Source organism: Elaeis guineensis, chromosome 12, assembly GCF_000442705.2.
Source record: "Elaeis guineensis isolate ETL-2024a chromosome 12, EG11, whole genome shotgun sequence".
In the NCBI taxonomy this organism is placed as follows: Eukaryota; Viridiplantae; Streptophyta; class Magnoliopsida; order Arecales; family Arecaceae; genus Elaeis; species Elaeis guineensis.
In genome coordinates, this window is record NC_026004.2 from 9,599,437 (window position 1) to 9,626,068 (window position 26,632).

Genomic DNA, 26,632 nt, shown 5'->3' on the forward strand with positions numbered 1-26,632 from the left:
TTTATTTTTAAAAATTTATTCAAAATTATAATTTTTATTTTTTTTCTTATTTTTTTAATAATTTTTTAATTTTTTATGATATTTTTTAAAAAAATTAATTTCAAAAGAAGATTGTAAATTGAAATGATGATTTTTATTTAAATTAAAATTAAAATTTTTATTTTCTTAACATTTTGAATTATAATTTTTATTTTTTTTCAATATTTTTTATGATATTTTTAATTTTTTTATAATTTTTTTTTATAATTTTTTTTAAAGATAATTTGAAATGAGGATACTAATTTGATATGATAATTTTTTTATCAAAATTATAATTTTTATTTTTTTATAAATTTAAAATTTTAATTTTAAATTTTTTATTATTTTTTTTATTTTTTTTGAGAGAATAATTAAAGGCGTCAAATGATATGGCGTTTTTAAAAACGTCGTTTGGAATGGTATTTTTAAAAACGTCATTCAAAATAATATTTTATATTTTCGGCATCAAATTGATAAATAAGTTTAAATTTAAATTATTTTGATAATTAATTTTTTTTATATATTATTTAAGAAAAGGGCTCCAACAGACTGCAAGTCTTCTTCCTCTTCTTGGAACTGAAACAAGGATTCCATTGCAAGGCCAAGTAACGAGTCCGTTGAAGGTCTAAATTTTAAAGTAGAAATCCCGAGGCAGCATTTGTTTTGTCAATTCCATGGGTTGTAGAAATCGCAACTCCTGTCAATTCATAGAGTCGCATCTGGTTGGGCCGGTCCCGAGTAGGCCTTTAGTGCTTGCTTCTAGTATCTTAAATGGTATTAGATGGGATCATGTTCATAATGTCAGATAATTTTTTTTTTTAACTAGTTTCACAAGCCAAATCATTAGATCCAGTTATATCATTCATATGCAGGTTTTTTCAGATTGGTTGAGTTGTTGTTGTTGCTGCTGCTGTTTTTTTTTTTTTTTTTTTTAATTATTATTATTGTTATTATTATTATTATTATTATTTTTTTTTTGAGGAAATGACCATGAAAGTGCAACCATATAACTCTATGTTCCTCATCCTAGCTAGTTTATGGGTTTTGGGTCCTCTGGTTCGGTTGCAGAGGTCCAGTTATAAATTATACGCCATCTGTGTTGCAGAGTGGCACGTCATTGAAGCATGTAACTAACATGTAAATGTCTCCGACATCGAGAATCCGAACATGCATTTTAGCTTCTTTTGTGTATTAGGTTGTTTGGAGTTTGCTTTTCTAACGGGGAGATGATAGAAAAACATAGACTCAGAGAAATTCCACCTAAAGTTGAAGCAGACCTCCCTCCAATAGAAGATATGTGCAATCTCTGGCATATCATCATGGGTATTACATTTATTTTTTATTTTTATTTTTAAAAATATAAAAATATATTTGATATTATTATTTTTATTTAAATTTAAAATATTTATCATGGACAACATCTTTATCATTAACATTGCTGCTATCATTGCCACATTTGTCTCTACTATTAACTATCGCTATCTCCACTACTACTATCATTATTATTGCCATTTTTTTCACTATCATCATCTTCATCACTTATGTCGCTTTTCTATCACCTTTATTTTATTTTCACTACCCCACCATAATTTTTGTTACACCACTATCATTATCATTACTGCTACTATTTTATAATTAGTATTCACTATTACTATTTAGTACCATCAAATCACTAGCACTTGTTGTTATTGCTGATACCATCTTGATATGGCTTTCGTTGTATCTCTACCATTACGATAGTCATTAGCATATTTATATTTTAAAAAATAACTATATATTTATAATGTAAAACTTAAAAATAAAATTAAAAAAATAGATACATATGTTATCTTAGCCTTTTGTCTTATTTGCCATGGCAAACCCAATAAAATATAGACAATTGTGCGTTTTGGCTAATTAGAAAGCACTGTTCTAGTAGCATTTATAAACATATATGAACAACTTCTGTTATATCGCAACAAAATTGGACCACTAGATCCCCTAGGCACTAAAACCAAAAAACATGATTAGTTTCTAATCTCCATCCTTCACTTGAAACACCTTCAAGCAAAAAAAAGGATAGAGCTAGAAAAAGTTGCTAGATTTCTGTGGGGGGATGGAGGGCCTGCTCCTTGCACTCGCTGAAAATGATGGACCCCTAGAAACCTTTTTTTGTGATGGTTTTGGAATAGCCATTTGGAGACACTGGTTTCTTACTGTCCAAGCCCCTCCATGGCTTTTGGGTCACTTAACTTTTTTACTATTCGGCCTCTCGGGCTAAGCAAGATCCTCCAAGCTCCTCATATTAGATATAGTTGTGAATGACTAAGACTTCCCATTGTAAAACTTTGACAGCCCTCTCCTAAAATTGAGGGGGGGGAAAATCCAAAGACTGATTAGGTAAAAATAACAAATTTTTCAACGAAAATAAATAAGGAAACCTTGAATACATTAAACTAGTGTAAAGAATTGATTATGCAGGGCATCCTCCATGGAATTAGCATGTTTATGTTATGAAGATTTAATAGTTGATTTGAAATAGAAGGGGTCTTAATTGCTATGATTAAGAATCATCTATTTGATGCAATTTGTGCTATAGCCTACAAAAGAATCGTATGAATAAGTTGGTATCTTGTCATAGGATCTAATAAAGCAAATATTACTTTTTCATCAAAAAAAAGATAAAGCAAATATTATTAGCTTATGGCACTTATGCAAATTGTTCCTCAATCAACAAAACATAATCAATATGCAAGTTCATGGCTAAAATATAAAAAGATTGATGTGTATTCATGGTGTCAGAGGGGAGAAGAATGGAACTTACTTGTAGAAAAGTTGGGCTACGAGAGAAGACATGTCATACAGAGATTCTTTTTCAAATTGATCATTCTCGTTCAATAGTGATGAGAAAGAAGTAGAAGAGTTGCATCATCCATAGAGTCCGATGACACCAACAAGTTCTTCGAGGAAGAAGACATGGTCCCCAAGTTCTTTCTCCTCAACCATGGTCCCATGGTTGTTTTGTGGGATCAAAGAAGCATCCATTCTCATTGAGATGTCCTCTTAATTCTCTAGATTTATGTCTATAGCCCAGCCTCCAACCAACCATACCCCTAAGTCTGCAAACTACCCCAACCTTTTGGATTCAAAGAGCTTCTAACTAAGGTGAAAAACAAACGAACAGTAATGCTATAGCTTCATATGGTTCCCACGTATAACATGCATGTGGATAGAAGATTGTTTTGGAGGCACACACAAAAGGAATGGGATGTCGAGGTAAAGACGGGAAGGCTATAAAGGGGAAGGCTGGTGAGGATAAGCATTGGTGCGTTTGCTTGAAGGCATTATCCACATCACATGTGCTTTTCTCTGTCCCCCATTTTGGTACTCAAGGAATTGGGGCAGTGGATGAGGTCTTCAATGCATGCTGTGACACCTTGTATGCCATCCCATCCGTTACTTCAAAAAAGAAAAAAGTAAAAAGAAAGAAAAAAAAACATATTTATTTCCAGAATATATATATCTCACGCATGATATACTTTTCCATGCTTTTTTCTTTGTACATAATTGTGATGTATTTCTTTGAAAAAAATACTTTGTGGTGCTAAAATGTAAAGCTTTGCTGATCTTTACGAGTCATACATATCCCCTCGCCGCCACTTATCCGAATAGTTCTTTGTATGCAAAAAAAACTGACAAACTTTTATTCAAGGTTTAAAATAGAAGAATTTCTTGGAACCCAACCTGGCACTAATTTCATTGTGCTGCAGTACAGAGGAAAGTTTCGCTGATGTATTACACCCATATATAGAATTTTTCTCCACAATAACGGTAGTTATCATATTATGTTTATTGTTATAACAATTTCTAATGCTTTAACTATAATCCTGATACCACAATCACTTTATAATGGGATTAATGGTTGTCATTTGATGTGCCTGTTTGTCTGGTCCATCCTGATAAGATTGTATATTTTAAATTCGAAGTGTAATGGTACTTGAAAATATTATTTGATAAATCATGACAGAATAACATTATATATCATTATATTTTCATTATTTTTCATTATAATGACAAATATTGCTCATTACAACAGTTACCAAGTTGTTGTCTGATAAATCCAGGCAAAAATTGGACAAATACATATGCTAAGCAGGTTCGGTTGTTAGAAGATTTTGGTTTATAGTTCACTTCAGCTTGAAATGTTCATCTATTTTGCCACCATTTTGCATATAGACAATGAGATCATGTATTTAATTGCCTTTATGTATTGTTATTTGACCAATACAATTTTAACTATCTCTTGTCATTCTAAGCCCCTATAGATGGATCATAGCCATAAGGAACTTGTATGAAATATTCTAAGGCTTATCTTATGCCCTTTACCTAACTAATGTGGTCCCATTATATAGCAGGATTAGGATAAGCTTCAATTGGCTCATCTCTTCCTACTCTAGAAAAGAATTGAAATAGAAAAATCTCATCCGGAAATCTCTTTGGCTAGGTTTAGAGAGGCTATGATTACCAGCTCTTTTCTATCATACCTTCATTTAGGCTGTTCAGCATGTTTTAATTATGTGGATAGAAACTGTGAAAAATACAGCAAAAAACTAATCAATCAATAAAACAAAAAACATCAAGCGATAAAAGAAAAAACATCGAACTCTGTAGCCCTGCATAATAGACTACCAACACTATGCATTGAATCATATTTTAATTATGCAGATAAAAATTATGAAAAGTATAGCAAGACACTAATCAATCAATAAAACAAAAAAACATCGAGTAAAATAAAAGTAAAAACATCAAACTGCATAGTCTTGCATGAGAGCTTACCAACACTATGCATTGAATCATTCTTTTCATACATATCAGTCCACTTGATAGAGAGAACATTTCATATGACTGAATTCTCTAGCATTTCGTAGCCATTGTAGAGTTGTCATTTGATTTACTTATAACTCTTAAACATTGTAGTAATTAATAGAGCATAGCATACAAGATTTATAGAAACTTCTTGAGTTGGCATAATGGATATTTGTGAAAAACACATAATTTTCGTTATATAATGGAATAGATGATGGATGATTTATCATATAAACATATTCATGAACATTATGAGCCATGGAGAGCATCATGGGATTTAGCAAGTAGACAAATTATCGTCTAGCATCTTATTCTGGAGTAGCCATATTATCACATATGGAGGGAAAAAAGTGAAAAGAAAATTCATATTCTTTGTAAGCTATTCGAGCAGGGAAGTTGTGCAACATGATTCAAGTAGTAGTAAGAATCCAAATACATTTGTTCCATTCTGATTAATTCGGATTCTGCAAGAATCCAACCCGATAAGAATGGGCATGCAGTCCATTTGTCCCACCAGAAACTTTTAATCCTCACTACACACACTTGTCCACCACCACATCCTTTAGCTTTCTAAAGATGGAAGGATTTCAAGTATGAATGGAAAAGAACTAGGAAATGGAATCAGGTTCCTGAGGATTTGTGGTCACACACACGTGCCACCAGGTTGGGAAGACACCAGCAGCATTTTAGACACCCAGGTATCATTCCTCACTTCCTTTTTATTTATTTTATTTTATTTGGGGCTTAAACAACCAGAATTTTTATTCCTGAAAAATCCCCAAGAGGGACAGGCCCAAATTTTTGAGGGATAGCACCATAACTCCTGCTCTCCTTTAGATGCCAATATGCAAGAGAATATATCACAAAGCTAATTACATAAATAAATAATATTTTTATTGAATTTTAAAATTACTATAACTATAAAAATATGCGTAGGTAAATGCATATATGTGCATATATATATATACACACACACACACAACATCCTACAATAGTAAGTTTGAATCCTCTTAAATCACAAGAGAGATTTAGCGAAATCATCTGTTGTTCTTGTATTGTAGATGTCCATGATACATCAATTATGAGATTTAAATCTACTATTTCTAGATTCAAAAAAAATTCTTTGAAAAAAAATCTAGACAGATTCGTTTATCCAATTATAATATCTTATTAATCACTAAGCATTTGTACATGCATATTGGTATCTCTGTCATGCTTTTCTCGTATTGCTTTACTGGTAGCAATTTATCTGCAAATTATCCCGATCGAGCCGAATATGTATTAATTATTTATGATTATCTTATAAATAATTTGATAGTTAAATCTCTTGTTTGATGATTACTTGACACATTAATGGACCTTAAGATCTCCATCTATAGTCTCGAAACATCTCTAAATTTTCCCAGACCAACCCAATTTGCTTGATGTTCTCCACGATTATCTTAAGAACACTTTGATGGTTAAATATTTCATTTAGATGATTAATTGCGGCATTAATTGACCCTAATTAAGATCTTTTCCCATAATCCTGAAGCATTATTTTGTTGCCTACTTAGAAAATCATTTTCCTAAGAAATTCATTTGCAGCAGTAACAATTTTTTATCCAAGAAGTTTCACCTACATCCTCCTTGATCAAAGTTAACCACCATTTCATCTTTTTGAATCATCCACATTTCTTGCCCAAACAATGATTGATAAACAAATCATGTTGCAAGTTTTGGGCTAACATAAGGTGCAGCTCAAATGACATGGCATGATTTCTGACAGGAAGGAATGTTGGCTCCAGGAATTAATTCACTGAATCGGTTTGAGCCACCACGGATTTGTCCCATGGAGGCAGTGCAATGTCGTAATGGAGAGGTCCAGTTTGACAAAATCATAGGAGTTCATGTATTGCACAATAGCAGGTGTAAAATATGGACTTGTGCGTCACATAGAAAGCCTGCTGCATGACCTTGTAAAACTCCTATACACAGACAACCATGATTATAACAAATAGTTCTGCCTCTTCTACCCAGTCCCTCCGCCCAACCTAAATATTTTGATGATATTCCATGCTATGCTTCTCTTTTTAAAGAGAAAGGTCGGGGTGCAATGAAATTTGATAATAATGGAGTACCTCAATATGATCCTTGCCATTCTTGCAAATATTCATGGGAGATAGTAGAAGTCTCAGTAAAATCGTAGCAAAACATACATAAAGGTAAAATCAAATTGAATGTACTTGCAAGCAGAATTAAGCACAAGTCGCTCGAGGACTTTGACCAATTAATGCACCACAGCCAAATCCAAGCACGTCTAGCAAGGCAAGGCAAGACATGCTTTCGTTCAAGAAAAGCAGGCGATCCTGGGTGATGTTTGTGTACATGGTTACAGTTTCCAACAAACCCTGACCCACATGTCGATAATTTTGCCATTCATTTCTATACCACCATTGTGTTTATCTTTTAACCTATAAGCGGGCCATCTACTTGCCAGCTCTTTTGCCGCCCCAAATCCCACCCAATAAGTAGAATTGGCACCAATGGAGATTGGTTGGCTTGGGTCAAGTTGGTCTACACGATGTAGGATCTGATCTGGAAACAAAAAAAAGAAAAAAAAGATAATTAGGAGTTGTCCGAACATTTCTGGTAGGAGACCCTCTGATGCTTAATTAAGTAGAATTTTGGTGGAACTGAGAAAATTTGAGGGCGCAAGCTATGAGCTAGGAGCAAGATAAAAGATTTTATTCCTGGAGTCCTCTATCATACTTCATATAGAGAGATTGATGAGGGTCTATTACAATCCATTACATCTTTCCTTATCGGCTGTCCTGAGATCGTACCAAGCCATAACCATCCATGCAATCTGCATGGAGGTTCGCTTGGGCGCATCATGTACCACTCAATCATTGGCCGGCAAACTGGCATCCGTGATCTTAGTGGGCATCGGATCCGAGCCATATCAAGCTCATTACCCATTCTTGACTTCATTGCTTGGTAGTGAACATGGTTGGATAAATGGAAACCCTCCTACTTGAGAGCCATCAGTGCGAAAAAGGGAATCAGCATCTCAACAACCGTAGCATAACTCTTGTGAAGATGGTTCTCCCCCAACGTCAGTGTCACTGAATGCAAGGTGTGAAGGCCGGCCAAAACAACCTGTCAACTTGTTCATAGGGCCTTCGGCGGCCTCACACTTTATAGTTGGTGGTTGCCAAGAGATAGGCCTTGTTTGCTAGATATTAGACGGAAAAGTCAAGTATCACGTGCGACCAACAGGTCTCGTTGTGGGACACACATTACATGCAACCAGCCACCTTCCCCTGCTGGTTTAGTGAATGATAAAGTAATGGTTAAACCTTCTGTTTTCTAAACTGAAGAGGAAAATAATACCAGGTGGCTGCCTTGATGTGCAGCTAGAGCTAGCATGCCCTCAAATTGAAGTTGAAGGCAAGAATTTTTTTTTTTTTTGGGGTTTGATGGAACTTGCATGAATGTTGATTCGTTGATGTCGGCAATAAACATCATGTTTTGTGCAAGAATTTCGTATGATTGGAGTTTGTAGACAAATTGGGTTGGATCCAATTATAAGCATTTGCAATAAATTGTTTGGATGCTTATAGATAGACCACATCAAGTGATTTGATCTGTACCGCTACTTAAACGTGCCTCACATTTGTGAACCACTTACCATTGAGAAATAGTGACCATCGGAGATGAGAAGACACATCAATGCCCGTTTCTCCAGTGTTATGTCTCGATCGCATATCATTTCTTTGCGATACATTAACGGCACACTCTTTGCAAGAAAGTTATGACCTTGTAAAACGCCATCTTGCATGTTCTTTGCTCAAATCAACGCATAGTATCTTTTCCAACTTTATTTCATATGGTCAACGTTAAAGTTGCTATTTGTTAAAAAAAAAAGGGTTAAGCAACTTGGTGTGCAGGTGATAAATTCAAGAGGAACCTTTTTTTGTTATGTATTTGGTTAGTATATGTTCCCTATCTCTACTAGTTGAGGAGGAGTCTCAAGAACGTGGTCATCTTCAAAAGTAGGCATCCAAGAGGTAGGATTTTGATAGTTTCATGTGCAAGCATCCTACGCTTTTCCGTCAGATATAATGGGAGGTGGATAATATATTTCATTCTTTAAATTTTAAGCATCAACTAATTACTTGATTAATTTTGTTTCTAGTCATATTTTCTACCAAGGGTATCTTTTGTTGTGTATTTAGGAAATTTCGTTCTCAATGATGAATTCACAACTTAAGAAACTAATGAAACTCATACTTGTCAAAACATTGCGAAAACATAATCTGGTAGATTTATCTTAATCAAAAATTGTAAGAATGAATTGTAGGGTCATTGTGATTTTTAAAACACTTGCATCAAGGTAATTAGACATCTGCTAGAGCTCGTGATCTTCCTTTTGCATCCATCTTAAAATTCTGAAAAGAAATGGCTAGTGGGAGAGATGCTTGAGCTACTCAGGTGCTCATGAAGATCTATTCTTTTGGTCTTGCTCACTAGTATATGCATTAATCCATTTGGATGTCATGCCATGTTCTTTCGACAAATTGGTACCGACGTGTCATCACCTTCCACTGCCAGCCTGCTAAGCCTTCCTTCATAGACTATAAATTAAAGTTTCTTATTAACTTCAATGCATTCCTTCCATTTTGTCCCATGTTGACAGGGTTCTCCAACTCTTATAATTCCGAAATCTCAAGCAGGTAGCTTCAAGGAGTTAGGATAGCATATATATATATATATATATATATATATATATATATATATACATAGGATAGCATCTTCCACTCGAATCTAAATAATAATTCTCCTCCTCCTATTCTTCCTCATTATCCTCATCTTCTTTTCTTTTTCTTTTCCTTCTAAAGCAATCATTTTGTTGCTTAACTAAAGAAAAATCATAGCCATTCACATACAGATGGTGAGCAAATCCGATATATATAATGCAAATCCTTGTCACCTTCTGAAATCTTTGCATAATATATTTCCTACTGATGCTATTTTATTTATAGTAGAGTCACAATATCGTTCTGCAACATTAGGTATTCCTAGTGGGAAGATCCATAGGCACAACAAGTGTCCAATGTTAATTATAATTTGAAACTAAACCTAATCTAACCTAAACTAAAATCCAACCAGCACGGGACCAACAATTAGGCCATGACCAAACTTGTTGCACTATGAAAAGGACACCCCAGTATACTGTGCATGTGAACTTTATTTTTGTGATTAAATATCTCTCCATTGCCAGTCACAATTGCTTTGGTGCAAAGATGAGTCAAAATCATGCATTCACTCCACTGTCTTCCCTTTGCTCCCTCCCCTGCTCCAACGCTGGTTCCCTGATTGCAGCGCAAAAGGACAAGAATACCCTTCAAGCTAAGTTTGCGTACGCCGACTCCCACGCGAACTCCGGTGAGGAAAGCCGAAGGAAAGGGCATGACCAGAATTCCCAAATTACCCTTCCTCGCCATTGGCAAGGAAACTTCGTAAATTGGACCACTCGGTGGAGTGAGAAATGAGGACTTTGGTGAAAAAATACAGCCATCGTCCGAAAATTTTAGAAATACACTAAATATAAACAGATATTAAATACCAATTTATATATTTATTCAAGAATATTTTCAAAGATAGAAATAATAAAAATAATAAAAATAATAAAATAAAAAATATAATAAAATAAAAAAATTAAATTATTTTTGATTTATATTTTTATTGATATGAAAACGAGTAGGAAATATTTTCTCTCAAAAAAAAATAAGCATCCAAGAGAGAAACTCAAAAATGAAATTTAAGGGATCTAATAGTTTTTTTTTTATTTATTTATTACCATCAAATGATACATGAAATGTTGATAAGGTTATAAATAATAGTAGAAAATGCAGTATGGTTGTAATTAAGATGTAATTGATAACTAAAGCATAAAATCTCAAATAGATAAATATTATAGTTCATGAATTTTCAACCATTGAAACTTTATTTTTTATTTTTTATTTTTTATAAAACAAATCTACCTATTCTGCTAATTCTTAAAAATATTAAAAAATAACCTCCTTAGCTTTAGAATATTACAATGATATTTTTGAATTCTTTAATAATTGAATAATTGTAAAAAGATAAATTAGATTTGAATTCTTCTATCATGTGAAGAGGGGAGGTTATCTTGCTTTATCACCCAAATTATGTCAAATATATAAATAAGAAAAGAATAAATTGCAGCTCTAATGCTACATATCTATATACAAAAAAATTAACTTTTATATTTATTAGATTATTTTCTGAACATATATACCATGCATAAACATTCCAAACCGTATACCATATATAAATATGGCACAAATGCATCTTCAATTACTATTAATATTTATTACATACTATTTGCCATTCTAAAGCATACCCTAAATCTGGTATAAATATAAGTATATTTCTAAAGTAGATAAACATGATGTAAATGCATTTTCAAAGTAGAAAGTATTTTCATATACATATGGTGAATATATCATGTATAAACGTGACAGATAAAAACTTTATCAATTTAGAGCCTTCATTTTAATATATAATATATATATATATATTATATGTTATTTATGGAAAATAACTTATCCATCTAAAGATAAGAGAAACATAACAACTTGGTAAGTCTGTCAAAAAATAAATTAATCAATTATTTTGTTGAAGCAATCGGATCTGCTCCCTCCGATTTAATATCAGCTTTCCGACTTACTGTCGGTCATCCTGATTATGGATTGGTGATAGACGATGGGTTGTCAAAGCCAGCCATTAAAAGAGGTCCGATTTGACTACAGCTTCTACGGATCTCGTCATCCAACTTTCCATCAGCATCAGAAAACAAATAGCTGACCATCAACCGACAAGCCGACCGACTGTCGGTAATATTCGATTGACTTTTCTAACAAATATGATATGACAACTCGATCGACTGCACAACCGTTGACCATTCAGTATATCAAAGTTATCAATTGATAGTTAGTCGGTATAAGTATCGACATACAATCGGTTCTCAAAGATCACCGACATAAATTTGGCATATCAGAAATAGCCAACAGAAAAAGCACGTAACGGTACATACCATGACTATCAGTAGGCATAACTGTCCACCCCACGATTACTTAATATCGAAATAAGTGGGATCCATGTGTCTAACCATTACAGATGTTATCAACAGTTTGTCTATAAAATAAAAATAAACGAACAACATTGATAAGGCACTTCTAGGCTAACACTGTCAATTTTCATATTTTACTTTCTGTTCGATCACTCTTCACTGACTTAAGCATCGGAGGATCTTCGTCAGACACAATTCGATCAGTGTAGACATCTTTTATAGGTACTCTTCACCGACGTCAGACGCTCCAAGGGATTGATCATAATAGATTGGCACGCCAGATAGGGGCGAAAGAATTTGATTATGGTAAAAACAAGAGATCAAAATAATTTCATCAGCTCTGTTAGGCAATCTTTCTACCGAAAAGATCTCCTTCCTCCACCTCCAATGACAGAGCCCAGTTCTTCACGTCCTGTAATTACTACTAATGTCCAACTCGCTACTTTAAAGTAGCAGATGAAAATGTTGATGGAGATAGTGCACAGCCTCCAATAGCAACAGTAGCAATTGATGGCGAAAGAGCCGACGGTGTGCACAGTGCCATCCAGGCATAGTCGCCACACCCCTCGACGATCTTCCTCTCTGTCACCATAGCATAATCATTTTGACATTCTCATCATGTCGAGCCACCACTTTTCTGACACTCTCACCTTACCACCCACCATTCGTGACGGTCTCCTTCTCCTTCTCGCCGTCATAGCATTAAGAAAGGGAAGAGGCTGTGCACACCTTCCACTTCTCGATCTTCAAGTTCTTCAAAGGATTTTACCCCTAAATTCTCACAACAATGGTGGCTCGATGATTACGAGTGCAACTTCAAGGAGATCGACCGTCAACTAGCTCGACTTCAGGTGGATGGCCGAGGATCTTCCAATGATCTTTGCATCCACACTGCTCAGCCTCTCTCTCAGTGCATCTTAGATAATCCGATTTCATCTCGATTCAAGATGCTACAGATAGAGCCATATGATAGCTCCATCGATCCGATTGACTATCTGGAGAGCTACAAAGCTCTCATGATGATTCAGGGGCAACCGACGCTCTCTTATGCATTGACTTTCTGACCATCATTCGACTGCTCGAGCCTAATATTCTGGACTCCAGTCAAAAAGCATAAACTCCTTTGAGCAGCTCAAATAATCATTCGTGGTCCACTTCAGCACCAGTCGAAGGATTCCATGAATATCCATAGTTCTTCTCCATCAAGTAAAATGAAGGAGAGATACTGAGAGACTTCATGGTGCATTTCAATACCACCACACTTGAGGTCCAGGACCTCAATGAAGATATGGCCATCTCGACCAAGAAGAAAGATCTGAAGGGATCTAGATTTACTTACTCTTTGGATAAGACTTTCTCTCGAACTTATGCAGAACTTCTGAAGCGTGTGTACAAATACATTCACACCGATGAAAGTGCTACTAACCGATGCCAAACAGAAAAAAAATCAAAAAAACAAGCAAAAGAAAAATGGAACTCCAGCTGAATCAAGTCGGCCAGCAACTAACAAAAGAGCTTCACCCCATCGATGGAGTCCCAGGTCAAATAATTATAGCAACAGGCATGACTCCTATACTCCTCTCTCTACTTCTCGTACATAGATTTTGATGGAGATCGAGAGAGAGGAATACCTCCGTCACCCCCCATCGATGAAGGCACTATCAAGGAGCCGCAACAAGAAGAAGTACTATCGATTCTATCGTGATTATGATCATGATACCGAACAGTGCATTCAACTCAGGGATGAAATAGAAGTCCTAATTTGATGAGGCTATCTCATAAAGTTCTGATGGGACCAACCGATTCAACCTCCTGCCAACCAATAACCTCAGCCTTAATCTGAGAAAAATGTATGACAACCGACCGACGGTGGGAGTCATCAACATAATTTTCAGACGATCGAGAGATGGGGGGTAATTTTTGAAGAAGAGTCAACTAAAAAGCAACATCTCGATAATGTAATCTCTTTTTCGAATGAAGATGTTCGGAGAATACAGACACCCCATGATAATGCTATCATTGTCTCGATGATAATAGCAAATTATAATGTAAAAAAATCTTGATAGATAATAAAAATTCAATAAATATTTTATTTTACTCAACTTTTTCTCGAATACGACTATCGATCGACTGACTTAGAAGAGTCTCAATGCCCTTAGTTAGTTTCACTGGAGATACAGTCAGTGTGGAAGGAGAAATTACTCTTCCTCTGACTGCAGGAACCGACTCATGACAAAGCACCATCCTTTTGATGTTCATAGTTATCTGAGTCCCTTCGGCTTACAATGCCATACTCAAACAATCGAAACATAACGTGTTGAGAGTGGTAGTGTCAACTTACTATTTACTTATCCGATTCCCAACAAGGAGTTAAGTCGGAGAAATGTATGGGGATCAGCAACTGGTCCGATGCTACTTGATGGTTTTTGTTGAAACCAACAAACCAGAAGACCCTCTGTCAATTGACAAATTAGATCAAAGAAAAAAAATGAAGAAAGAGATGAACCGACCGAATAACTGGTTTTGATCCTTTTTGAGAGAAAACGACCCTACAAAGATGATTCAAATCGGATCGCAATTACCTGATCTAGAGCAAAAACAACTGGTAGACTTGCTGAGAGCAAATGTCGACGTTGCTTGGTCTACGATCGATATGTCAGGGATTTCTTCGAAAGTGATAACTCACTGATTGAACATCAATCCTAATATTAAATCAGTGAGACAGAAAAAAAGATCTTTTATCCCTGAAAGATAGAAGATCATCGATGAAAAAATCGACAATTGCTCGCAGCTAGCTTCATCAGAGAAGTCAACTATCCCGATTGGCTCGTCAATGTCATAATGGTGAGAAAAGCCAACAAAAAAGGATAAATCTGCATCAACTACACCAACCCTAATGAGGCATGTCCAAAAGATAGCTTCTCTTTGTCAAAGATTGATCAATTAGTCAATACGACGTCGGGACACCGATTCTTGAGCTTTTTGGATGCCTTCATAGGCTACAATCAGATTCGAATAGCGTCCGAAGACAAAGAGCACACTGTCTTCACAAATGATAAGGGCATCTATTGCTACAAAGTGATGTCATTCGGCTTAAAGAACATCGAAGTGACTTACCAACGATTGGTCAATAAGGTGCTCAAGACATAAATCGGACGTAATATAGAGGTTTACGTTGACAATATGCTAGTAAAGAGTGCCCTGACTCATGATCATGTCTGGGACTTAGAGGAAGCCTTCGACACACTCCGATAATATCAGATGAAACTAAATCCAACCAAGTATATATTTGAAGTGACTGTCGAAATTTTTTTTAAATTTTTTATGTCGCAATAAAAAATTGAGACTAATCCGAAGAAGATAAAGGCCATCATCGACATAAAGTATCTAAACTCCAAAAAAGAGATACAATAACTCAACAGAATGATTACCGCACTTAGCCGATTTATCTCGAAGTTGGCAAAACAGTGCCTACCTTTCTTCAAAATCCTATAGCAGATGAAGGATTTCTTATGATCCGATGAATACCGACAGTCCTTCAAAGATCTGAAGAAATATCTAACATCTCCTCCACTACTTACGAAGCTAAAGGAGGGAGAGACGCTATATCTCTATTTGGCAACTTCAATAGAGGCAGTTGGTTCGGTATTTGTCTAAGAGGATAAAAATCAAATTCAATGACCAATCTATTACACCAGTAAGATACTCTATAATACCGAAACAAAATATTTAAGGATGAAGAAAATGATCTACACTCTGATTATATCGGTACAATGACTTCGATCATACTTTCAAGCGTATTCGATAGTCGTGTTGATGGATAAGTCTTTAAAGATGATTTTACATCGATCAGATATTTACGATCGGATGACGAAATGGACGATCAAACTAAGTGAGTTCGACATACAATATCGTCCATGCCCATCAATAAAGGCTCAAGTCTTCGCCGACTTTGTCGTCAAATATACTATGCCTGACGATAGACCTGAGCACAAATCTGATGACAGGTTGAGAGAAGTTAAAAGTGCCGAGGTCGAACTTGAATCAGTATGGGTGCTTCATGTTGATGGAGCATCCAATGCCCAGAGGAGTGGAGACGGCCTCATTCTTACTAACTCTAAAGGGACTGTAACCAAATATGCTCTTCGGTTTGACTTTAAAAATCAAATAATCAAGCCGAATATGAAGCCTTGCTAGCTGGCTTGAAAATTACTAAGGAGCTCGGTATAGACACCCTGAAAGTCTTCACCAACTCACAACTGATTATGGGACAAGTCAAGGATGAATTTGAAGCTCGAGATTTGACTACCTTTAGAATGTAAAAAATTTTATACAAATCTTCAAGTATTTTGAGATCTCCCACACTCTGAGGATGGAAAATATACGAGTTGATGTACTTTTTCGACTAGCAACCACTTCTTCCTATGTACTTGACCAAACATTCATCGAATATCTGGAACAACCGAATATCGATAAAGTTGATAAAATATTATAAATAAATGATGAACCAAGTTAGATGGATCCGATCATCCAGTACCTAATTGATGAAACTTTATCCGAGGATTCTTTAGAAGTCAAACGACTAAGATGGATGGCTTTGCAGTATGTCTTGATGAATGGATAGCTGTACAAAAGATTATTTTCACTTCCACTTCTATAGTGTTTGAATCCTATCGACGCTGATTATGCTCTCTGAGAAGTCCATGAAGAGATTTGCAGAAATTACTTGGGGGGCAAGTCATTGGCTTACAAAGTTCTACGACAGGGATGTCACTGGCCCACCATGAAGAAAGATGTAGCTGAGCTTGTTCGAAGGTGCAAATCATGTCAGACATATGCCAACATATAACATCAATCGGCCAATCATTTGACATTGATCATTACACCGTGGTCATTTGTGCAATGGAGAATTGATGTACTCGGTCCCTTCCATCCGACGTTTGATTAGAGAAAATTTTTAGTGGTTGTAGTAGACTACTTCACCAAATAGATGGAAGAAGAATCCCTGGCACAGATCATTGAGGGCAAGATGGAAGATTTCATTTAGAAGTCAATCATATGCATATTCGAATTACCACATACCATCATTATCGACAATAATCGATAATTCGATAATCAAAACTTCAGAGAGTTTTATGCAAAACTACATATTATGCACAAACTTACTTCTGTCGGCTATCCACAGTCTAACGATGAAGCGGAGGTGACAAATCGAATAATTCTACATGATCTCAAAATCCAACTGAATGAAGTCAAAGACTTCTGAATGGAAGAATTATATCCGATCTTATCGGCATGTCGGATAACTTTTTACATTCCAACAAAAGAATTGCCATTCAACTTAGCCTATAGAACGGAAGCAGTGATCTCAGTAGAGATTAGATTGCCATCAATGAGAGTCGAACAGTATTCAAGGCCAAATAACTTCGAATATCGTAGAGCCAACTTAGACTTGCTCTCGAAGGTTTGGCAGCAAACTCAAATTCGGATGGTTGCATACTGACATGAGAGTCAAGCCAAAGATTTTTCTTCCTGAAGACCTGATATTGAGGAAGGTAGAAGTTTCAAAATCTTTAGACCAGAAGAAATTATCTTTAAACTGAGAAGGACCCTACCGGATGACCGAAATCCTTCGTCCAGATGCATACCGACTGGAGACTCTTAATAAAATGATAGTCTCTTGGACATGGTATGCCGACAATATAAAAGTGTATTATCAATGAAGTTGTTCATTTATACGGCATATTTGAAATGAAATGATCGAATTTTGACTTTTTTTGAATATTCGACTATGATATCAAACCGACAATCAATCAACTAAAACATGCCAATCCAATCTCAGTCAGACGATTCTACATACCGACTCTGATCGATTGGTTGGATCTACTTACCGACTCCAATCGGATAACTACATATGTCGACTCAGCTATGGCTGAGTGGAACAACACACCGACTCAATCATAGTTGAGTGGAAGAATAAGCCGATTTATCTCTGACTAAATCAAAAAATATATCGATTCGACTTTGATCAGTCAAAAGATATTTTGCTTGTTACCGTATATCGAATACTTAAAAAAATTTATACCTAAAATTCAGTCGACTGATACTCGACTAACAGATGAATTCTATGACTTCTACGACTACGACTATTGATTGTCATTTGGCACACTGATTGATGGTCGGTTGTGAAATTGATATTCAACTGCATTAACAATGATCATCTACGACAAACGACACATCCATATAGGCAACATGTAAGAAGTTCAATACTTAGAAATTTTTCAACACTTAGAAAAAATTTTCATTTATCAGCAAAAGAGTACAAGATTGGACTCAAAGTTCGATTACAAAAGGAAAGTCGGACTATCATCCAATAATAAAAAGAAAAAAACCTACAACATCTACTCCGACTACTAGACATTTTCTTCAGTTGCTGCGTCGGTCGTCGTTGTAGCTTCAGCCCTTTAACGATGCAACTTCTTCAGTTGAAGCCGTTGCTTCATCGATTGGCTCCTTTTCTATCGTGCCAGCTGGGATGGTAATGTGACTCAAGTCGAGATTCGAATAAAATTTTTTGACAGCGTCTGTACCATCTTCATATCCAATCTAATAGGCCATGTTGCCACCCTCAAGGATTTCATTCTTGAAATCCTCAGATGCTTTGTAATCATCGATGGTCTACTCCCGTGCTCGACTGAGTGCCTCCTGAGCCGACTTTGCCTCCTCCTTGGCGAAGGCCGACTCTGCATCGGTCAGTGCCAACCTTGCTTCGGTGGACCTATTCTTCTCCCGCTCCTCCAACTCTTTGAAGAAGTTGTCACGTTCCTTCTGGACTTTGTTGAGTGTATGCTTCTTCTTCTTAATCCGGGCTTCTTGGGATGTGATATACTGCTTGGCCAATGATTTATGTCACAAATTGACATAAAAAGTATCAATTAATATCTAAATTATCTAACTTTATTAAGAAATTGATACTTGTTATTATATTTTGCAGAAGAAGAGATCATCAATAGAAAGAACAAGAAAAAAAGATTCCAACGGCAAAAATTTTATGCAAAACAGAGTTAAATTGACCCAGAAATTGAAGAATGAAGAAAGAAGACTCAATTGGGTCCAACCCGAGTCAAATCAGATCAAAATTGATAAAAAATCAACTAATTTGGTGATCTGGTTAGCCGCCTGGTCCACAGCAACAGGCGCATGGACCATGTACCCATCGGCGCACCATAAACCCCCCTAACAACCCTCTAAAACCTCTTAGTCCCACATCTAAAGTTTTGAAAACCTTATAACCCCCAAATGCCTATAAAAAGCCCCCAAAGGCCCTTGTTTTATGTATTCTTCCTTCCGATCAAGCTTGTAACCCTAGATAGTGGGATTTTTAGCTCTCTTCTCAAGCCTCGAGCTTTGAGGTTTTTGTAATAAATTTTTTTTATATAAAATCTTATTTTTATGCAATTTCATCTCTTTACATTATGCAATTTATTTTTCTTGCAATTAGGATAGTTTAATTTATGCAATTTAATTTTATGCAATTAGGTTAGTTTAATTTATGAAATTAGGGTAGTTTATTTTTCTGTATTTAAATTTTGCAAGTAGATTTAGATCATGTCTAGCTAAGCATCCCTTCTAGGGTTTGCGATGAAGCTAGATCATGAGTAGGGATTTTACATAGGGTTCTTTCTTTTTCTTAGGATTTCTTTTCTTCCTCTTTTGCCAAGAATTTTTGATGAACTACAGTTGGGTCAGAGTCCCTTCATAGTTCATGCTTGATTCAGTGCATAGGAGGAGAAAATCCTAAGGGATCCTAGTTACTACTCTCCTGTAAAGAATCTTGATGGATTATCGTTGGGTCTTAGTCCCTTCATAATCTATGCTTGGGAAAGACAAGAGGAGTAGTCGTTAGGATCAATAAGAAAAATTCTAGGTAGAATTCTCTAATCTAGATCTAGTGGATTCAAAAACCCTAGATCCTTAGTCTTATTGTCTTTAGCAAACAACTTTCGACTTTTGATTTTTGTTAAAGCTCGCTTGAGCATAGATTTGAAAATCATTTTTAAACAAAGTCTCTGTGGGATCGACCCGTACTCGCTGGTCGTGCTACTCTACACACCGTGCGCTTGCGGTTTTATTTACAAATTTTAATATTTGCACATCAAGTTTTTGGCACCGTTGTCGAGGATTTGACGTTTTAAATTATTTTCAAATATTTGTTCTTCGTGCTTTATAACTCTCTTTCTTTTTCCTTTAGGTTTCTATATTTAGTTAGTGATTGCTGGAAAACTCAGGTACGCTTCTAATTTCTCTTTTATTATTTTTAGTTAATTACTTTTCCTTTAGACCTAATCATTTGAATTTACTTAATCACAAAAAAATAATAATAAAATAAAATAAAACAAAAGACATTTCATAATCGTGAAGTAAAATATCAAAATTAAAAAAAAAAATTTCTAAATTAAAATCTTTTACATTCTTGGTCATCTTGTTTATTTGCATTTGCATTTTCATAATTAATCTAAGGGCATCAACCCATTAACAAGATAAGGTGGGAATTTCATTACCCTTCCTTAGCCCAAAAACCATCTCCATCATATTGCATTACCTAAACCTTTAATCTTAAAATCAATTAGACGTCAACCTTAAGGAATTCGAGCTCAATAGGACAAGGAATCCTAAGAGTTCTACCAAGTTTGAGTTGTTTGATTAGTTGGTGTCTAGGCAAGTCCCTGAGGGTGGTTTGTTAAATTGGTTCAGTTGCTGGCCTGGCCAACTCGTTTGGTGTCTAGAAAGGCAACGATGAGTGAACCTCCCACCTCTTATACTTACCTGGCTAACTAGTTGATCAATCTCCACTTGAAAGGCTTGAAGGGTCATCTTGGAACAAGTTAGGAGCTGTCAAGATTTAGGTTAACCTTAGGATAGATTGAGTTTAATTTATTGTTTCACTTGTTTGAAAAAAAAAAAAATTGTATAAACATCGAGAACCGTACACCTCGTGTGTGGAGAAGAGTGTCGGATCGTCTAGTTAGAATTGAGTCAATTCCTGTTGTTCCAATGGCTGAACCAATCCAACCCATGACCCTTAAGGATTTGTGTTATCCAGTTGGCTCCATCCAACCATCTTGTATCAGGTTGCCACAACCCACAGCTAACAATTTTGAAATCAAACCTCAAATCATAAATATGCTTCCAAAATTCACAGGATTAGAGGATGCTTATATATTTATTAGAGAATTTGAGGAGGTATGTGCAACCATGAAACTGCAATTAACAGAGGATGAGGTCAAACTTAGATTAATCAACTTTGCCCTTAAGGACAATACTAAGAAGTGGCTTTATAGTCTGCCAAACTATTCTGTCACTACCTGGGAGGGCTTTGTGAGAACATTTTTAAAAAAATATTTTTCCCATCATAAAACAGCTAGGATTAGGAATGAAATAAATCAATTTTACCAACTAGCTGGTGAATCATTTTGGAAGTACTTTGATCGTTTCAAGAATCTTTTGACCCAATGCCCACACCATGGAATAGAAACTTGAAGACTATGCCAGATCATCTATGAGGGGTTAGATTCAAACTCAAGAACCATGCTAGAGTCCATGTGCCAAGGCCAATTTATGGACAAAGAAACTACTGAAGCTTGGCAATTCTTAGAAGACCTAGTCGAGAAAAATTTACAGTGGAAAACAACTAGGGAACCTGATAAAGCTACACCTTCAAGAGGAGGAATGCATCAAATTCAACCAACCCTAGCATCAGAGGCCAAGATTGCAACCTTAACACGTAGATTGGAAGCCTTAGAATTACAGAGACCAGCCAATGTAAATCAAATATCTGCATCCATGTGTAAAGGGTGCAATGCACCAGACCATGTCTTAGAAGAATGTTTCTACTCGAATGAGTGTGCACAGGTGAATGCCACCTATCAAGGACCATTGAACAATCCTTATGCACCCACATATAACCCAGGTTAGAGGAATCACCCGAATTTCTCATGGTCCCAGAATCCTAATGTAGGTAATCCAAATTTCAATCAGCAAAATCTAAGGTCCAACCCAGTGATGAACAACCCGTCAGGCTTCCATGATAATGACAAAAAAATTACCTCTTTAGAGAAAAGCCTAGAAGCCATGATGAAAACACATACCAGCTTTATGCAAACCACGGGTCAACTCATAAATAATAACACCCAAGCTATAGCCCGTCTGGAAATGCAAGTAAGTCAGCTGGCTTCGACCATTAGTGAACGAGAACATGGTAGGTTACCTAGCCAACATGAGCCAAATCCTAGGAACCAAAATGGTCCACGACCCCAACAAGGAAACCAAGTTAATGGTGTAAATGCCATTCATACCTTAAGATCAGGAAAACAAATAGACAATAAGGTAGTTGCACTTGATGATATAGATGACTCATCTGCCGAGTCACCTTCTAAAACTACTACCTTTCAACCTCAAGCACCAGAAACTGAAAATTCACCTAGTCCAGTACTTAAAAGTCCTAGAGCTCCTTTTCCAAACAGACTGAAATCCAATAAATCTGAACATTTAGACAAAATTTTAGAGGTATTTAAACAAGTCCAAGTTAATATTCCTCTTTTAGATATAATCCATCAGGTTCCAACTTATGCCAAATTTTTAAAAGATCTCTGCACTAGGAAAAGGACCACTAATGTACCAAAGAAAGTATTTTTGGCTGCAAGTGTCAGTTCATACCTATCTAGCCATGTGCCAATTAAATATAAGGACCCTGGAGCTCCAACAATTTCTTGTGTTATTGGAGAAACCAATATAAAAAAGGCCTTGCTAGATCTAGGAGCCAGTGTGAATATCCTTCCATATTCGGTGTATGAACAACTAGGATTAGAAAAACTTCAACCTATTGGGATCACATTACAGTTAGCCGATAGATCTCTCAGGATCCCTAAGGGAATGGTCGAGGATGTTCTGATAAAGATTGAAAATTTTATTTTTCCTGTAGATTTTATTGTTTTAGAGACTGAACCAGTTGCGAATCCTAAAAGACATATACCTGTCATTTTAGGAAGACCATTCTTAGCTACGGCCAATGCTGAAATCAATTGTCGAAATGGTCTAATGAAGTTATCCTTTGGGAATATGACCATTGAGCTTAATGTTTTTAACTTAGAACAGGAATCCTCTTCTCATGCTGATGTCAATGTAGTCCAAGATGGTATTTATGAATCCATTGACATTAGTGATGATGAAGTCGACTTAGAGTCTAACCCCTGGTTAATCCATGAGTCTGAGGATGTCAATGAAATACTTAAAGAAAATCAGATTAATCAGGAATCGACACTTCCTACTGAACCAATCATTGAGATGGTGAACTCATCACCTAAACCATCGATAGAGGAAGCACCCATTTTAGAACTGAAGCCCCTCTCAGAATATCTCAAGTATGCATATCTAGGACCCAAAGAAACTTTGCCTGTAATTATTACATCAGACCTAGATCCCAAGCAAGAGGAGGAGTTATTGTCAGTTTTAAAAGCAAATCAAGAGGCAATAGGTTGGACCATTGCAGATATCAAAGGAATAAGCCCTTCTATAGTTCAACATAGAATATACTTAGAGGAAGAGGCTAAACCAACAAGAGAAGCCCAAAGAAGGCTTAATCCAGTTATGAAGGATGTAGTTAAAAAGGAGATTCTGAAACTCCTAGATAGTGGAATAATTTATCCTATTTCTGATAGCTCTTGGGTAAGCCCAGTTCAAGTAGTACCCAAGAAATCTGGGGTAACAGTGGTCCAAAATGATGCAAACGAACTTATCCCAACTAGGACCCAAACGGGATGGAGGGTCTGTATAGACTATAGAAAGTTGAATGCTGCGACAAGGAAAGATCACTTTTCTTTGCCATTTATTGATCAAATGTTGGAAAGACTAGCCGGACAAGAGTTTTACTATTTTCTTGATGGATACTCCGGTTACAACTAGATCCCCATAGCCGCTGAAGATCAAGAAAAGACTACATTCACCTGTCCATTTGGTACTTTTGCTTATAGACGAATGCCCTTTGGACTATGTAATACACCGGCAACCTTCCAGAGATGCATGATCAGCATGTTTTCAGATATGATAGAACGATTTCTAAAAATTTTTATGGATGACTTTTCTGTTTTTGGCCTAACCTTCTCCGAGTGTCTGAATCACCTGCAATTAGTTCTAGAACGATGTAAGGAGAAGCACCTAGTTCTCAACTGGAAAAAATGTCAGTTTATGGTCAAACAGGGAATAGTTCTTGGCCATGTCATTTCTAAAAAGGGGATTGAAGTGGACAAGGCCAAAATAGATCTAATTGCAAGTCTTCCACCACCTAAATCTGTGAAAGAAATACGTTCATTTTTAGGTCATGCTGGATTCTATAGAAGGTTTATTGCCAACTTTAGCAAAGTAGCACGTCCACTGACTAATCTTTTGGCAAAGGATACCAAATTTGAATTTACTCATGAGTGCTTGAAATCCTTTGAATTTCTAAAAAATGCACTTGTATCAGCTCCAATCATTCATCCTCCTGTCTGGTCTGAACCATTTGAATTAATGTGTGATGCATCCGATCATGTTGTGGGCGCAATCTTAGGTCAACGAATAAATAAGCTGCCTAGAGTGATATATTATGCAAGTAAAACCTTAAATGATGCGCAGCTTAACTACACCACAACTGAGAAGGAGTTCCTTGCCGTTGTCTTTGCTTTAGAAAAATTTAGATCTTATTTGGTTGGGACCCACACCATTGTTTACACCGATCACTCAGCCATTAGACATCTCCTAGCAAAGAAGGATGCCAAGGCACGCTTAATCAGATGGATTTTGCTCCTTCAAGAATTTGACCTAAAAATTAGGGACAAGAAAGGCACTGAGAACGTTGTAGCAGATCATTTGTCCCGAATTCCAGTCGCACCATCTAGCGAACCACCCATCAATGAATCTTTTCCAGATGAGCAACTCATGTCTGTGTCTACTGAACCTTGGTTTGCTGATATTGTAAATTATTTAGCCATAGGTAAGATAACTTCTCATTGGACTAAGCAGGATAAATATAAATTCTTTGCCCAAGTGAAGTATTTCATTTGGGATGATCCTTATCTTTTTAAACAATGTCCTGATCAAATTATTAGAAGGTGTATCCCAGATAACGAAGTCATGAATATTTTATCTTTTTGTCATGATCAAGCATGTGGGGGTCACTTCGCGTCTAAGAAAACTGCTGCTAAGGTTCTCCAATGTGATTTTTATTGGCCCAATTTGTTTAAGGATGCTCATGAATATTGTAAAAGTTGTGCTCAATGTCAGAAAATGGGTCGAATCACCAAGCGACACATGATGCCACTCAACCCAATCTTGGTAGTTGAAGTTTTTGATGTTTGGGGGATCGATTTCATGAGACCATTTCCAAATTTCTTTAAAAATGAATATATTCTAGTAGCAGTTGATTATGTTTCAAAGTGGGTAGAAGCAATTGCATGTAGAACACCTGATAGCAAAATGGTCATTAAGTTTCTTAAAGAAAATATTCTCTCCCGTTTCGGTATTCCTAGGGCAATCATTAGTGATCGAGGAACCCATTTTTGTAACCGACCTTTTGCAACATTGATGAAAAAGTATAATGTCACCCACAAATTAGCCACACCATATCATCCTCAAACTAGTGGGCAAGTTGAAGTGTCAAACCGACAAATCAAACAGATCCTGGAAAAAACTGTTAGTGCCAATAGAAAGGATTGGTCTTTGAAATTAATTGATGCACTTTGGACATACCGAACTGCTTTCAAGACCAATCTAGGAATGTCTCCTTATAGGATTGTGTTTGGTAAACCATGTCACTTGCCTATTGAGATAGAACACAAAGCCATGTGGGCCATCAAACAACTAAATACAAATTTGAATGACGCTGGAAACCATAGGAAGCTTCAATTGAATGAATTAGAAGAACTTAGAAATGAAGCCTATGAAAATGCAAGGATATACAAGGAACGAACCAAAGCATTTCATGATCAATCAATTATAAGAAAAACTTTCAATATCGGACAAAAGGTGCTCTTATATAACTCTAGATTACATCTGTTTCCAGGAAAGCTTAGGTCTAGATGGACAGGACCATTTTTAGTAAAGGAAGTCTTTTCACACGGAGCTGTTGAGATTGAAAACCCAAGTAATGGTGTTATCTTTAAAGTTAATGGTCGACGATTAAAACCATTCTTGGAATTACCTGTCAAGACTGTTGAAGATGCCATGGTTCTTTATGAACCAACTTATTCTAATTAAGTTGCTTCGAGGTTTGGTCTGGCTGAAGACATAAAACTTAGCGCTTCTGGAAGGCAACCCAGCTTATTTAATTTCTAATGCTTTCTTTGTTTTCAGTTTGCTTAGGACAAATAAATTAGATAAACTCCATTGGGGACAATGTCGGTCAAGTTGGGGGGAGAGCTTGAACAAAATCCGGTGTTATCATTTCCTTTTCCTTCCACTATGAGTTATTTCTTGCATTTAATATATTATGTAAAAAAAAATAATATATATATATATATATATATAGGAAATAAATTAATCTATAAAAGAAATAAGAGTAAGTTAGAAAGTATTTGCTAATGTAGTGAGTCACGG

At 36.0% G+C, this 26,632-nt stretch overlaps 1 non-coding gene and 1 pseudogene across 1 annotated transcript; both read right to left on the reverse strand.

Moving 5' to 3' along the window:
* Window positions 1–402: 402 nt before the first annotated feature.
* Window positions 403–3,415, reverse strand: LOC105035497 (protein OXIDATIVE STRESS 3-like; annotated as a pseudogene).
* An 18,012-nt stretch (window positions 3,416–21,427) lies between these two features.
* LOC140852989 (small nucleolar RNA R71) lies at window positions 21,428–21,534 on the reverse strand. Its single transcript, XR_012136066.1, has one exon. It is a non-coding gene; the product is annotated as a small nucleolar RNA R71 (small nucleolar RNA).
* Window positions 21,535–26,632: the final 5,098 nt, after the last annotated feature.